Source organism: Dermacentor variabilis, chromosome 3 (assembly GCF_050947875.1).
Source record: "Dermacentor variabilis isolate Ectoservices chromosome 3, ASM5094787v1, whole genome shotgun sequence".
In the NCBI taxonomy this organism is placed as follows: domain Eukaryota; kingdom Metazoa; phylum Arthropoda; class Arachnida; order Ixodida; family Ixodidae; genus Dermacentor; species Dermacentor variabilis.
The window spans coordinates 168,138,977-168,154,100 of record NC_134570.1 but is presented as its reverse complement, the minus strand read 5'-3'; the positions used below and the strand labels follow the sequence as shown (position 1 = coordinate 168,154,100).

Here is a 15,124-nt window from a genome sequence, read left to right as displayed (position 1 = left end):
AATTTTGGCACTATACTATTTGTCACGTTGCACGCCTCCGAGGTACAATACATGGATGCCGGTCATTGAGAGACCAGTGCTTTCATGTCTGACATCGCCTTTGATAATTATTTTCTGCCATATATTTGTTCAAATAAATTCGTCAGCTTACGCTCAATAGGCAGGGTGATTGTGAAGGAGGATGTGCGCAAGACCGAGATATAAAACCTAGTGGTCGGGATGGCATCATACACTGTAAAAAAATTTGCCTTACTTTAGAGAAAATCTGCGGGTATTTTGTGACCGAACACTTTTCCGCAAATTAAGAACGGTCATTTCCGTAGAACGGACAACTGTAGAAGAGAGACCGTAATACAATATACGAGTGCTTCTGTATCTAGAAAACCGAAGACTCTGTATGCTGAATGTGTACTACAACCGTTAAAATACAGGTGCTTGCCGTATTCAGAAAACGAGACTCCTTATGCTGAATCTGTACTATATCCGTTAAAGTACAGGTGCTTCCCGTATTTCCTCTTGCAGAGCATATTCATTGTTCGGACACTGTACCACCAGGGACAAAATTGCCCAGGACGTGCGAGAGTCGACCGAATTTTATGGTGCACTATTTGCTGGGTTCAGCCATGCTAACATCTGCGTTGGGAATGTGCATACGTGACCCACTGTTTTCAGCTGTCTTCAACAGAAATGTAATTTGGTCAATGCTCGCACTTTTAGGGTACTTTTGTCCACGATATTACATCTCCTTTAATGCAGATGTCATGTAGGCAGCTCATAGCCGAAGCAGCAGGTCACCATTGAGAAAATTGTCTTGCCAACACACTGACATGGCTGCAGAGATAAAACACTTTGCACTTTGTGATATGAATGCACTGCATAGCATATATAAAAAAGGTGCAACATTTCAGTCCTCAAGTTCTTAGATCACCGAAGCAACTTTATTTTCTTCAATCACTCGTCTTGCACTTCTTCCTGGTGAAAGTTGTTCTTGACCCAAAACACTTGCAAGGATAAACTTGCTGCTGTCAGAAGAAACAAATAGTATTCGTGAATATCCATCCTAAAGAAAGCGGCAAAAAAGTATAATCACAGAACACGACAAAGCAGTAACTTCTGTGTTAGAAAAACATGTAAGTAGACCAACATTGTTGGAACAAGGGATGTTTCTGTAGCCAACATTCTGACATAGGTGCTTGTCATTAGGGTAGCAAATGTTTTCCTTGGCTGTGCTGTTTTGGATTGTGCATAGCTCACTGGCCCCTAGCCTCATTGGGGGAGAAGAAGCTGGTGCATATAATAGGTCTAGAGAAGCAGAAGTGTTAAAATTAAGGAAGGAAGGGTGTGCTTAGCAGTTTTGATTGTGATGAAGCGGGTATGAGCAGTGATGTCAGTACTTGCTAAGGGTAGGGGTGCCCAAAACAGAAAACGATGTACACCTGTAAGCAGTCATTAATCCGGTAGACCTAATATTCCCAGAAGACAAAATAGGTATTAAGATAAACAGTTTGCACTTTTGGAAAAGGGAAACGAAGTATTAAGGAAAATAAACTTTGTTTCAAGATGCATCTGGTTAAGATCACTGTAAATGGTAAAAGAAGGCACATTATGAGTGCATATTTTGTTGAAAGCCGATGAAGAAAAGTTATATTAACGAAATATAAATTACATTATGTTTATTTACATTATTGCTACATTCCAACTGACAAAGGAGCAGCCGGTTTGTGAGATAGTGACCATCGCATACTAAAGCTAATGACATTCTGTGCAGTAGAATGTTGCCGATGAGGTGTTATACGCACAGGTGCACTCTTTCACACAAAATTACATCCTGCAGTCAAACCTTGTGCTAACATTAGAGGTTGAAAAACACCACAGTGTAAATAAAGCAAAGAGTGCTAAATTTGTTGCAAATTACTAAAAATTATTACATTATTCATTATCCTTACTTTTTGTTAAAGATTCACAGACTGTTCCCTACGGGTGCTGTAAACAGGCACCCTGCTTTTACAGTCGTAGCAACAATAATCTGTGGCACAGACAAGAAGAAATGCTCATGAAGTTTATGCAAGAGTATACCCTACAAATTACATCCCATTTCACATTCTAATGTGGTAGAAGAGGAAGACGAAAAAAAACTATTTTCTGGTGGAGGAAGCATACCCCAGAGTAGAAGAAACAAGTGTACCCTAACCATTGCTGTTGCCGATGCCTGTGCACTAGCAGTTACATATAATACGGCAGTTACAACTGTTCTTCCGCAAGCACTGCAAGCTGCTGCCAGTTTACCAGTACACAGCTGTAACACATTTAGGGCAAGTTAAAACTCTCTAGATTTATCTCATATGACACAATTGGACTGCAATATTCTGCAAATAAGTGAAGCATGATGTACCATCCCATAAAATGAAACAACTTTGAAGAATCGGAATCACCGCCTGGGCAGTGACGAGGTAAAAGAGTGTATTCTGTGTAACGTAGTGCACCTGTATAGCTTAAAGCTGTGGAGAATACATTTAGTATCAGCTGTGAAATTTTCTAATTCTAATTGCAGACAGTAAAAACCTCCATGCAGGTTTCCAAAACGCAAACACCCTACCTTTTTGTTGTTCAAAGGTAATGACACGTAGGGCCATAACATGTACATTATGGGTTTCGTCTTCAAACAATCAAAGTGAATAGCATCGCCCGAAGTGTTATGTGCCTTCTGTCTCACATTTTCTGTAAAAAATGTTAGTGTCGGATGCTGCGATCGGCAGAGGAACGGATTTCTGGAGCAATATAAAGTATTAAGTACTGTAATATCAGTTCTTTCACTGCTGTTTAAGCATAATCGGGTCTTAATGTAAAAACAATGAGGAATAAATACAACATGTATATTTCACGTCACAACCCTCATGAGGTATTTAGTAGTCTGGATTATACAGGATCCCAGATTTACAACGCAGGACAGATTTTATTCCACTGAAAGAATGGCATCATGCCAATGATTCTGCATTTGGTGCAAAAGTTATTTGTATTTAGTTCAGTTGGAATGTGTGTGCATTATCAGCGATATCGCTTGACATGTTTTAAATTGTCTGTTTCTCAATTTAGCCAAATTCGTATTTGCAAATAACCTTGTATGACACCAGTAACTTGCTTAGCAGGAGTATTTCTAACATTTGCAAGATATGAGGTTCTTGAATGCATAGCTAAGCCTGGGGCGTACGCCGCCCCAGGCTTAGTTTCTGGAACTCATCTACAAGATTTCTTATGATGAATGTAAAGTTGCTTGAACGGGAGAAATAAGGAATTTAAACAGGTGAATTCGGCAGCCTAAGAATGATGTCAGCAGGAAGCAAGCATCAAGAAGCACTGTCACTCAATGTGCATAGACTATCAAACACAACAATTATTTGGGATTTAAAATTACGGCATTGAAACGAAATGTCTTTAAATCTATATATAAACTCTGATTATTTACTCTACTACCACTGCCTTCACCAGAAACATTCATAATCATTATATCTATGCCACATCATCCTTGCAAATATTCAAGCGTTCATAAGCTGCTTTTTTTTACTGCCAATTCTTTGTAGGAAAGAGGTGTCCGTATGAATACCATACCATATACTTATTACTCGTTTTTTGATAAATGATAAGAGAAAAACTTCACACCAAAAATGCATTGAGCTTGAGCAAGTTCTATGTTTGAAGCTGTTGATTCTTTTTTTCCCTTTGCAATCTTTGACTTACCTGGTTAGCTAAGTAGACAGAAAAGCTGCAGGAGAAAGGTGGGGGTGCCAAATTAGACTTGTGCCCAGGGGACCTTTTCACGATGACTGGAGGAACTGCCTGTGGCCTCGGCATCTTCCTTGAGGGCCATGGCCATGTCTAAGAAACCTTGTCTCCAAAGGCTGCATAAAGAAGGATACTTTTCTGAGCTAAGTCTTTTTCTTAAAAGAACCCATTTAAGTTGTATTCGTGGCTTTGCACCACAAAACTGACAAATGACTGACCACTCAAGACACATTACGTGTATTCGCAGGCTTATTCCTTGGAAAAACACTTTTATGTAGCACACAATGAGTCACAGTAAAAGAAAAGTGTATCGGGAGACTTTCATATTGCTCTACAACTTTTTATTGACACTTTTCAGTTAATTATTTGAGATGTTTATTAAATAATTAATAATTATGTAAGTAGGCAGAATGCAAGAAATAATCCAAGTATCTCCAAGCGATGGCAAACAACATTACCTTCGTTCTGTCTAGTTACATCGCATTTACATATTTCTAAATCTTGGTGCACGATAATTAGGACGACCTGTAGATCAAAAAAACAATATTACAATTTTGATAATCATCTCATGAGTGTTATTGGTGGCTATGGCTGCTTCAAGTTATTCGTTAGGTACGGAACAAGCAGTTGTGAAGTAAAATTGTTTTGCATCAAGTGCGTGTAATCTAGAAAATCAAGCAAAAGGTCAAGTTGTGTTCACTATTCAGATGTTTAACTAAGAAGATGCAGGAAAAAGAAACAGGACACAACACCTATTAAACAATGCAAAATTTGAAAATCTCAACTGATCAAGAAAGCAGTTTTTGAAAATGTAGAAAAAAAGGCACCAGCTTGTTCGAGTACACCCTTGCTATGTACTCCAACTGAAGTTGTTACCGCAATGCATAGATACCATATAAAAGTAACAATCAACAACTTTGAGCAGAATATTAACACCACTAAATGAACTGGCCTTTGAAGATTCTTGATCTGAAATTCTCAACGACTTGTTCTGGAGTTTAATCTGTCGAGCTCAACCTGCATTCTCAAAAGCTGGCTCTCGGCCATTATTTCTCTACACGCAGCATCAGCTTAAATCTCAAGATAGCGTTGACCTGTAGGTTAAGTGGATAATGCATGGAAAACATCACGAACACTCTTACATGTTAACCAGAGGGTTCACTCATGCAGCCATGAAATTATGTCATGCAGACACGATATATTGAAGCTGGTTTTTTGAAGTGTTTCGTGCTTGCAAGGCTCGTTCTCCAGTTTTGAAAGCTTTCGCCACTGGATAAATAAGGGATGAGAATAAAAAAAAGAACTTCAACATGCTCACAATATGTTGGCCATTTGCAAGTAACCAGTAGTCTTTTTGGGCACCTAGGTTGCCTAGTGCAAGTCTATTATGCCACAGTAGTTGCGTTACCCAGTACCAGCCACTTTAAAATGCAATGTGCTCAGACCCCTTTCCCTCTGTTTTTCTGCTTTGGAAACAGTTTACCATGTGTTCAGTAGACGTCGAGAAAGCGGACAGAAAACACTATGCACCACTGATTTCTAATATATTTTGCTGGATGCAGCACACCGCACCGGAAACAGGTGAAGCCAGTGGAAATGCGGTGTCATGCAGTCGCTTGTCCTGGAAGCAGGGCATATGGTGGACTAATTAGTGCGTGCGATAAGATAATATTGCTGCCGAAAAATTTTCTTTGTGGTTTTTGACATTTTTTGAGGTCTCTGCATGTCTGGTAAGCGCTTTTATGACAATCTGAACCCGTATACCATAGTGTTCTCTTACATCAAATTTTTTCTCATTTGCCAGTGTATTCATTGCACGCCACTTATGTTAGCGACACTGCGGACACTGCAATGGAAAAATTCTGGACACCTCGAAACACTTCTTGGGTAGTCTATGGCACATCAGGCAGGCATGTTAGGGGAAGATATGCCACACACCCGTGCAAACGAAGTGTAGCTACAAAGTTGTGAAGCACCAACTTCCGGGACAAGGTTGGCTTCAGTCGAGGGCGCTCGATGTGCTGTCCATGCGCTGTAGTAGAGATCAGTGGTGCGGATCCTTTTACACTGGCTTTCTTTTCAGGTCGGAACCTCGGCAACAGCTTCCACCATACTTTTTTGAACCTACAACATGTGAAGAGAAAGTCACATCACTGTGCGTTGATTGTATGGCTTTATTGTTCCACACATTCTATCAAATCATTAAAAATACAGTTCGCACATTTTTACTACAGTATATCGACAGTCTAGTTGCTAGACACGCGAAACATTACCATCCCTCTGACAGAATGCAACAAGAGAAGCATACACTGGAAAGCTACACTAAAATTTAAATTTATCTGACACCATATGAGCATACAGTATATTTACTGTATATTCCAGCCCTGTGTCATGTAAAAGTTAATTGTCAATCATTTATGGTGTATTTCTACTTATTATTGGTTACCAAACTGTACAATTAATGTTCCGAGTTTACACATTGTTGGCTTTTGATTGCGTATGTGATCCGTTTCCTACTTACGCATGCAATAATTCCACTGTAATAAGGACGAGGAGTTAGAAAAAGAAATTCCGTGATAAGCTTCTACATTTGCTGAGGGCAGACGTAATGGCCACTAGCGTTTGGGTGAAGCTGCATAAATACTCAATTTTCACACAGCTTAATTGTTCAGCAAGAAATAAGGAGGTACACTGTGCGTATCTGCATGACCAATAAAATCTGACTACTTGACACTGCACTAAGGCTGCTGCTTGGTAGCGTTCGGCAGTTCGGCTTTGGTTTTCTGATATACAGAACTGTTTAGGTACCAGTAGTTTCCTTTGCGATAAAATGGAACTTGGAGCACTGGTCATTTGCACATAAATAATGCGACAGCAAATATAACACAAGGATTGGAATATCGGTCTCTTAGAAAAAGTACATACACATTATGATTATAATGTGATGTGATGCCACAATGAAACAGAAAGCAACGCATAGAAGTGGACGGCACATTCATGCCGCCAAGGTTATTGCACAGACAGTACTTCAGAAGTACCCGCAACACAGTCAAACAAGGCAAAGCCGCATTTCCTTGCATTCAACACAATGTGTTGGCAGGCTAGTTGGCGTGAATTGATAAATGCTTTGTTTAGTGCAAAATAATGGACACAAGAAAGACGACCCCCCCCCAGCATAAGGCGCTACTCTCAACTGACATCACTTTATTGCGTCGCTCCTTTATAGATAGCAGAATCTAGAAGAACGTGCGCAGTGAGCACCATGTGCAGGAACCACCAACATCCGATCACAAGAGCGCACTCTTGCGACGGAATCAAAAAAACCATATTGAGCACTGCACAAGGTTAAAGAAGACACACTAATGGACTGAAGTTGAGTTTACCGCATAAGTACACTGAAATATACAAAGCTATGCCACCAAGGTTATCGCACCAAATTGGGTTATTGACCCAATGACTGTATGAAGAAAGCTTCCGATAAGTTTCGGGCGGTGGTATCACATCACTTCTTCAAAATCGTAGTAGTATTACGAAACATGTCTTTGCATTTCCATATTTTACAATGTTGAGCCAAATGGGAACATGTGCCTGTTGGTATGGATCGCTCATGTTCGAAATGTTTCGTTTTACTACGAGTTTGAAAGAGAGCCGTGATACCACTGCCCGAGAGTTATCGAAAGCTTTCTTCGTACAGTCGTTGGGGTCACAGTGCATTAGTGTGCCTTCCTTAACCTTGTACAGTGCTCAATATGTTTTTTTTATTTTGTCGCATGAGTGTGCTCTAGTGATCGGATGTTGGTGGTTCCTGCACATGGTGATCACAGCGCATGTTCTTCTAGATTCTGTTGTCTATAAAGGAGTGACGCAATAAAGTGATGTCAGTTGAGAGCAGGGCCTTGCTCTGGTCGTCTTTCTTGTCTACGTTGTTTTGCGCTAAAATGTAATTATGTATTCCTTGTGTGTGTTTGAAGACAGCACCACACGCAGTAGTGATTCCAGTATTGCTGCCCAGTGGTTGAGCTCGCCGCAGCTTGAAGTGCCACAAAATATAAGGAGAGAAAACTGCACTGCAGTCTCGTTGCAAGCAAGAATAAACCGTGAAGTGCATTCTGACGCCAGAAACTACAAAAAAAAATTTCATGATGAACCACTGTGCAGGGTTTTATAGCAAAGCCAAATAAATTTAGTGCAAATATCACGCTATGATGGTACACAATGGTGGAAATCTGTTATAATATAAATGGTGCCTTAACATTACAACAAAAGCTGACATTACTTAATAATAGCCCTGTAAATTTTAGCATGCAGGGGCACCACTCCGTTAAACAATAGTGATGTAATGTCTATGTGTACAAGTGTTACCCATGCATTTCTGCCATTTGGACAATGGCAGAAACGCATGGGTAAAACTTGTACGCATAGACATTACATCACTATTGTTTAATCAAGTGGTTAAAATATGTCTGCCTCATACAAGATTAGAATTAAAGCATAAATTATATATAGTCATCCTAACAGTAACACCTCATTTGAACTTCACTGTAAGTAGACGCCTGTTGACACAGCCTCCCCCAATGCTAAAGTGTGCTGCATGCTTTACAGAGAAATTATAGTGGAATAACTTAACTCTAAAGCTATTCAGAACTGCAGCATTGTAGAAGACGTCTACAAATGTCCTATTTCATGTCTAACAGCCTGAATTGCTTGCACAACTTACCAAGTGCAAATCAAAATTACTTCTCCTTGTTTAGCATTTTTGCCTGCTAGACTACAATCCAATGACATCGATATATTAACATATTACCTCAACGGACCTAATTCGCCCTATACATTAACACCTTCGCACACTGCCAAAGCTGCACTCTGTCATATGCGTTGCAATCATAAAGGAGTTCTTGTCCACCAACACTACAATGTCACTAACACTGCCCACCTACACAGCTAAGTAGATGGTCATGATAGAGTTAGCAAATAGCCAAGAGAAAAAAAATCCACTCACTTTGAGAGCTACAATACTGCAATAACTTGAGAGAGATGGACCCATTGCAGGCAGCAGACCTCTTCTCAGCTCCAACAGAACAACAGCAACTTGCCTTTCAGTAAAAGAAAAGAATTAATTAGTAATGATAAGTTACCTCGTTTTTTCTGAGTATCAATACAATCTGACTTTCATGCATATCCACTCTCCGCTTTAGTAATACAACTGAATAATTCGTAAAATAGAGTCTATGATGATACCATTCGCTTCTCTTGAATGCCCAAATTTTTTCGCACTGATACACCGTTTACTGCTTGCTTACTGACACGAATGCCTTCACTGCCCAGACATCATTTGAAGCAACACGTCTTGCTGCACCGCAAAAATTTGCACCAAGGAAACAAAGCAGAGCAGCCAGAGCGAAGAACTTATTTTTTCTGGTCACAATTAAAACGTGCACCCAAGCAAGAAAGTAGCGATCACAGGTAGTGAGCCACTGCTATTTCCTCGAACGTTTATTTCCATATTCTAAAAGAAGTTCTTGTATCAGGGACTGTATGCTCTCAAGCCAATACAAGCGTCAATAAAAGTGCGCAACTGAACGCAGTTTTATTCTACGATTTTAACGCGTGTGAGCAAAAGGTTAGAAGTACCGCACGGAAATTGCGATTGAGCCGATCGCGCTACCACTGGAATCGATCTGAAAAGATGGCGTGTTCCCTTTCCTTATTCATGCGTCATTTTTGCCCTAAGACATTGCATAGCGGTCTTTTGAAAAAAAATATTTCTGTTCGCGACGCCGGCTTCATCATCATCATCATCATCATCGTCATCATCATCATCATCATCATCAACAGCCGTTTACGCCCACTGCAGGGCAAAGGCCTCTCCCATACTTCTCCAACAACCCTGGTCATGTACTAATTGTGGCCATGCCGTCCCTGCAAACTTCTTAATCTCATCCGCCCACCTAACTTTCTGCCGCCCCCTGCTACGCTTCCCTTCCCTTGGGATCCAGTCCGTAACCCTTAATGACCATCGGTTATCTTCCCTCCTCATTACATGTCCTGCCCATGCCCATTTCTTTTTCTTGATTTTAACTAAGATGTCATTAACTCGCGTTTGTTCCCTCACCCAATCTGCTCTTTTCTTATCCCTTAACGTTACACCTATCATTCTTCTTTCCATAGCTCGTTGTGTCGTCCTCAATTTGAGTAGAACCCTTTTAGTAAGCCTCCACGTTTCTGCCCCGTAGGTGAGTACTGGTAAGACACAGCTATTAGATACTTTTCTCTTGAGGGATAATGGCAACCTGCTGTTCATGATTTGCGAATGCCTGCCAAACGCACCCCAGCCCGTTCTTATTCTTCGGATTATTTCCGTCTCATGATCCGGATCCGCCGTCACTACCTGCCCTAAGTAGATGTATTCCCTTACGACTTCCAGTGCCTCGCTGCCTATTGTAAATTGCTGTTCTCTCCCGAGACTGTTAAGCATTACTTTAGTTTTCTGCAGATTAATTTTTAGACCCACTCTTCTGCTTTGCCTCTCCAGGTCAGTGAGCATGCATTGCAATTGGTCCCCTGAGTTACTAAGCAAGGCAATATCATCAGCGAATCGCAAGTTACTAAGGTATTCTCCATTAACATTTATCCCCAATTCTTCCCAATCCAGGTCTCTGAATACCTCCTGTAAACACGCTGTGAATAGCATTGGAGATATCGTATCTCCCTGCCTGACGTCTTTCTTTATTGGTATTTTGTTGCTTGCTTTATGGAGGACTACGGTGGCTGTGGAGCGGCTATAGATATCTTCCAGTATTTTTACATATGGCTCATCTACACCCTGATTCCGTAATGCCTCCATGACTGCTGAGGTTTCGACTGAATCAAACGCTTTCTCGTAATCAATGAAAGCTATATATAAGGGTTGGTTATATTCTGCACATTTCTCTATCACTTGATTGACAGTGTGAATATGGTCTATTGTTGAGTAGCCTTTACGGAATCCTGCCTGGTCCTTTGGTTGCCAGAAGTCTAAGGTGTTCCTGATTCTATTTGCAATTACCTTAGTAAATACTTTGCAGGCAACGGACAGTAAGCTGATCGGTCTATAATTTTTCAAGTCTTTGGCGTCCCCTTTCTTATGGATTAAGATTATGTTAGCGTTCTTACAAGATTCCGGTACGCTCGAGGTCATGAGGCATTGCGTATACAGGGTGGCCAGTTTCTCTAGAACAATCTGTCCACCATCCTTCAACAAATCTGCTGTTACCTGATCCTCCCCAGCAGCCTTCCCCCTTTGCATGTCTCCTAAAGCTTTCTTTACTTCTTCCGGCGTTACCTTCGGGATTTCGAATTCCTCTAGACTATTTTCTCTTCCATTATCGTCGTGGATGCCACTGGTACTGTATAAATCTCAATAGAACTCCTCAGCCACTTGAACTATCTCATCCATATTAGTAATGATATTGCCGGCTTTGTCTCTTAACGCATACATCTGATTCTTGCCAATTCCTAGTTTCTTCTTCACTGTTTTTAGGCTTCCTCCGTTCCTGAGAGCATGTTCAATTCTATCCATATTATACTTCCTTATGTCAGCTGTCTTACGCTTGTTGATTAACTTCGAAAGTTCTGCAAGTTCTATTCAAGCTGTAGGGTTAGATGCTTTCATACATTGGCGTTTCTTGTTCAGATCTTTCGTCTCCTGCGATAGTTTGCTGGTATCCTGCCTAACGGAGTTACCACCGACTTCCATTGCACACTCCTTAATGATGCCACAAGATTGTCGTTTATTGCTTCAACACTAAGGTCCTCTTCCTGAGTTAAAGCTGAATACCTGTTCTGTAGCTTGATCCGGAATTCCTCTATTTTCCCTCTTACCGCTAACTCATTGATCGGCTTCTTATGTACCAGTTTCATCCGTTCCCTCCTCAGGTCTAGGCGAATTCGAGTTCTTACCATCGTGTGGTCACTGCAGCACACCTTGCCGAGCACGTCCACATCTTGTATGATGCCAGGGTTAGCTCAGAGTATGAAGTCTATTTCATTTCTAGTCTCGCCGTTCGGGCTCCTCCACGTCCACTTTCGACTATCCCGCTTGCGGAAGAAGGTATTCATTATCCTCATATTATTTTGTTCCGCAAACTCTACTAATAACTCTCCCCTGCTATTCCTAGTGCCTATGCCATATTCACCCACTGCCTTGTCTCCTGCCTGCTTCTTGCCTACCTTGGCATTAAAGTCGCCCATTAGTATAGTGTATTTAGTTTTCACTCTGCCCATCGCCGATTCCACGTCTTCATAGAAGCTTTCGACTTCCTGGTCATCATGACTGGATGTAGGGGCGTAGACCTGTACAATCTTCATTTTGTACCTCTTATTAAGTTTCACAACAAGACCTGCCACCCTGTCGTTAATGCTATAGAATTCCTGTATGTTACCAGCTATATTCTTATTAACCAGGAATCCGACTCCTAGTTCTCTTCTCTCCGCTAAGCCCCGGTAGCACAGGACGTGCCCGCTATTTAGCACTGTATATGCTTCTTTTGGCCTCCTAACTTCACTGAGCCCTATTATATCCCATTTACTGCCCTCTAATTCCCCCAATAGCACTGCTAGACTCGCCTCACTAGATAACGTTCTAGCATTAAACGTTGCCAGGTTCATATTCCAATGGCGGCCTGTCCGGCTTACCACACATTATTTTAACACCTAGGTTATGCAAACCAAATAAGATTAAAATGGGCTTACCTCATGAGCAAGTTACGAGCGTGCGTAGACTGTTGAACACCCGTTGAGAGCAAGCAGGCTATCCGTGTCCTACCGCATACGTGCACCCAAACACAGGACTTCTTCGATGCCGCAGCGTGCAAAGTTTTGTACACGAAGTGAAAGACATCCAGCGCAAATACCCCCGTGCGATAACGGCAAATGACGAGCGGACAAGCGTACACACGACACAGTGACAAATTCGGAACTTTGCCAATTCGAACGTGTCGAGACCCAAGCAGCGTAACCATCCAACGTTTCTGTTCTTCGCTCCCGATGCGTCGATCTCTCTTCCTTGGGGTCTTGCTCCGCTCTTGAGTACAAACTAAGCGATATTTACGGCAAATTAACAACTTTTACAACACGACATGGCAAACGCCGGCTGACTACACATGCGCAGGTCCGTCTGCCGCTCCTAACGGAAGCTCAGCGCGCGCTGCCCCCTGGTTCCGCACTCTGTGAGCGCGGAGAACAGAACAGAAGCGGTTTCGTCTTCGCATTTGTGCTCTAGTTATTGGAACTGCAAAATATTTGCTTAACAATTATTTGAATTCTAAAAGAGGAGGGCGCTTTCTCTACCACAAGTTAGTGCGTTTTATACAAAGGGAGAGAGAATGCAGGAAACAGAAAGGCAGGGAGGTCAACCAAACAGTTCGCTACTGGGGATAGCAAACCCCTGTGCTGCATTGAAGTGCAAAGCAGTGCACTGCGATGCGGTAATAAGCATTAGTGTAGTGATAATTTGGGCTGGTTGGTGTATGTAATGAACGGATAAATAATGAGTCATTCTAGGTCAAAAAGAAATAAAGCTTGAATCGTTACATGTCGGCACTGGGCATTCTTTCTTTCCGTATTATTCTTTTTCTTCTTTTTCCCAGTACGCACAGTACTAGCACGGTAATAGGTCCTTCATCTTCAGTCACCTTCCAGTAGTTTACACACAAGTCGGTGCATGTTCGCGTTCTTTATTCTGCCGTACAAGAACGAGCCCGTTTATCGGTCTTGTTTCACGATAAAGCCCCACATGTTTGCGATTACATTTTACCGCAAGAATTAACACATGAACAGTGAAGATAATGCGCAATCAATTTGTCTCAATGAATGGGCAGTTATTGTCAGAAACGAGGTATTTTGTAAATAGTATGGGAATGAGTTAAACCAACTACATCGCCGTTCAGCAATGCCCTTTGACACTTGGGTTAATTGCTTGCCGCATTCGAAAATTTCACATGACGGTTGTACTTGGATCTAGAGGCCGCCAGTCCCCTTCGAGACCATTTGTTGCTAAATGTAAACGCAGTTACGGTCATTATAGCACTCCCTGCGTTTCGGTACTGATTTAGAGTGCCCACAATTTTTCGCGTATAGAGCTCCAATGTCATTCCTAGTCCACCAGCACCTTCATGCCGCAGGCTTGTTTACGTATACACGTATACCCACGGCTCTTCGTTCACTTAAACATATATGCTTTGTTATTAACTACAAAGCGCTTAATTTGAGAACATTGCGAGAACACGCATATATATGCGCATATGATCAGCGTTACAACGCCCATATGCGCGGCAAACTACGACCGGAATAGAAGATGCGTATATATATATTTATATGATCTGTTATTGCAGCTTTTGGTAGAAGGCTAGCTCTCACACCTTGTACGCATCTTCATAATGGGTTCAGTTTGCGTATTCAATAAAATATTGTTAGCTGAAACTTTCTGAGTACGAGCGCTCCTTCAGACAGCTTAAATTTTCTCACAATAGTACGGATGTTCGCATAAAAAATACGGAATTCTGTATGTTTCGTCAAAAACAGCGTATAGCCGTTATATGATTACATTGAAATGTGACTAAGCTTAAAACGGAGAGCCCTTTCCTTATATTAACGGCAAATTTTGCCGCATTTTTGAAATATGACGCACTTTCCGTATGTTTACCTGCAGTTCTCCGAATAATGACGCAAATTTTTTACAGTGTAAGCTTTGCGTCATGTATATATATATATGCAAGAAGCTCCCATGCCTATCAAGCCATGAAAGCGTCCCGGCACAAGCGTTGCGCGGTGAAAGCGTTTCGACCACCACACATCCATATATACTCTATATACATCCGACAGCTTACAGTCAATAGGCAGGGTGATTGTGAAGGAGGAAGTGTAGGAAGGAGGACGCGGCAAGCCCGACAGGCCCGGCGGGATTCAAACAAGCACGAGGTCAAAATTCAACAAGAACGTCAGAGTCTCGGTCATCAAGGCAGCACGCATGCCCGCCATGCCACTGGAAGAAAGCAAGATAGTTGTCAGACCCAGAGGTGGACTGGACATCGTCAAGACCGGAACCACCACCATCCATGCGGCCATACTCGCGGCGGCCAAGATCCCGAGCGAGGAAAGCACCGCGGACACCATCTGCCCCAACATGCAACAGAAAATCGTGATCGTCAGTACTCCGAACGAAGACAACGCGGCAAGGTACGCTAAAATCCAGAAAATCTCTATTCAAGGCAAACCCTACGGATCTGCACATATCGCACGGCACCTCACGACACTGTAAAGGGCGTCATAAGAGGCATCCCCATCGACGCGAGCGCCGACGAGCTAG

The 15,124-nt window shown here is 41.9% G+C and overlaps 1 long non-coding RNA gene across 1 annotated transcript; it reads right to left on the bottom strand.

Annotated features, from left to right (window-relative positions):
- Positions 1-954: 954 nt before the first annotated feature.
- Positions 955-8,858, bottom strand: LOC142574310 (uncharacterized). Its single transcript, XR_012826491.1, has 4 exons — positions 8,780-8,858; positions 5,719-5,904; positions 3,736-3,896; positions 955-1,019 (listed from the first exon to the last, which is right to left on the bottom strand). It is a non-coding gene; the product is annotated as an uncharacterized LOC142574310 (long non-coding RNA).
- Between the last annotated feature and the right edge of the window lie 6,266 nt (positions 8,859-15,124).